Below are 239 nucleotides of genomic sequence, written 5' to 3'. Positions count from 1 at the left end.
AAGAAAGAAAGAAAGAAAGAAAGAAAGAAAGAAAGAAAGAAAGAAAGGGAGAGAGGGAGAGAAAGAAAGAAAGAGAGAGAGAGAGGGAGGGAGGGAGGGAGAGAGAGAGAGAAAGAAAGAAAGAAAGAAAGAAAGAAAGAAAGAAAGAAAGAAAGAAAGGAAGGAAGGAAGAAAGAAAGAAAGAGGGAGGGAAAGGAAGGAAGGAAGGAAGGAAGGAAGGAAGGAAGGAAGGAAGGAAG

The sequence above is a fragment of the Psammomys obesus genome, unplaced genomic scaffold (genome assembly GCF_907164565.1).
Source record: "Psammomys obesus unplaced genomic scaffold, mPsaObe1.curated_primary_1811, whole genome shotgun sequence".
NCBI lineage: Eukaryota > Metazoa > Chordata > Mammalia > Rodentia > Muridae > Psammomys > Psammomys obesus.
Note: the sequence above shows the minus strand (reverse complement) of the source record.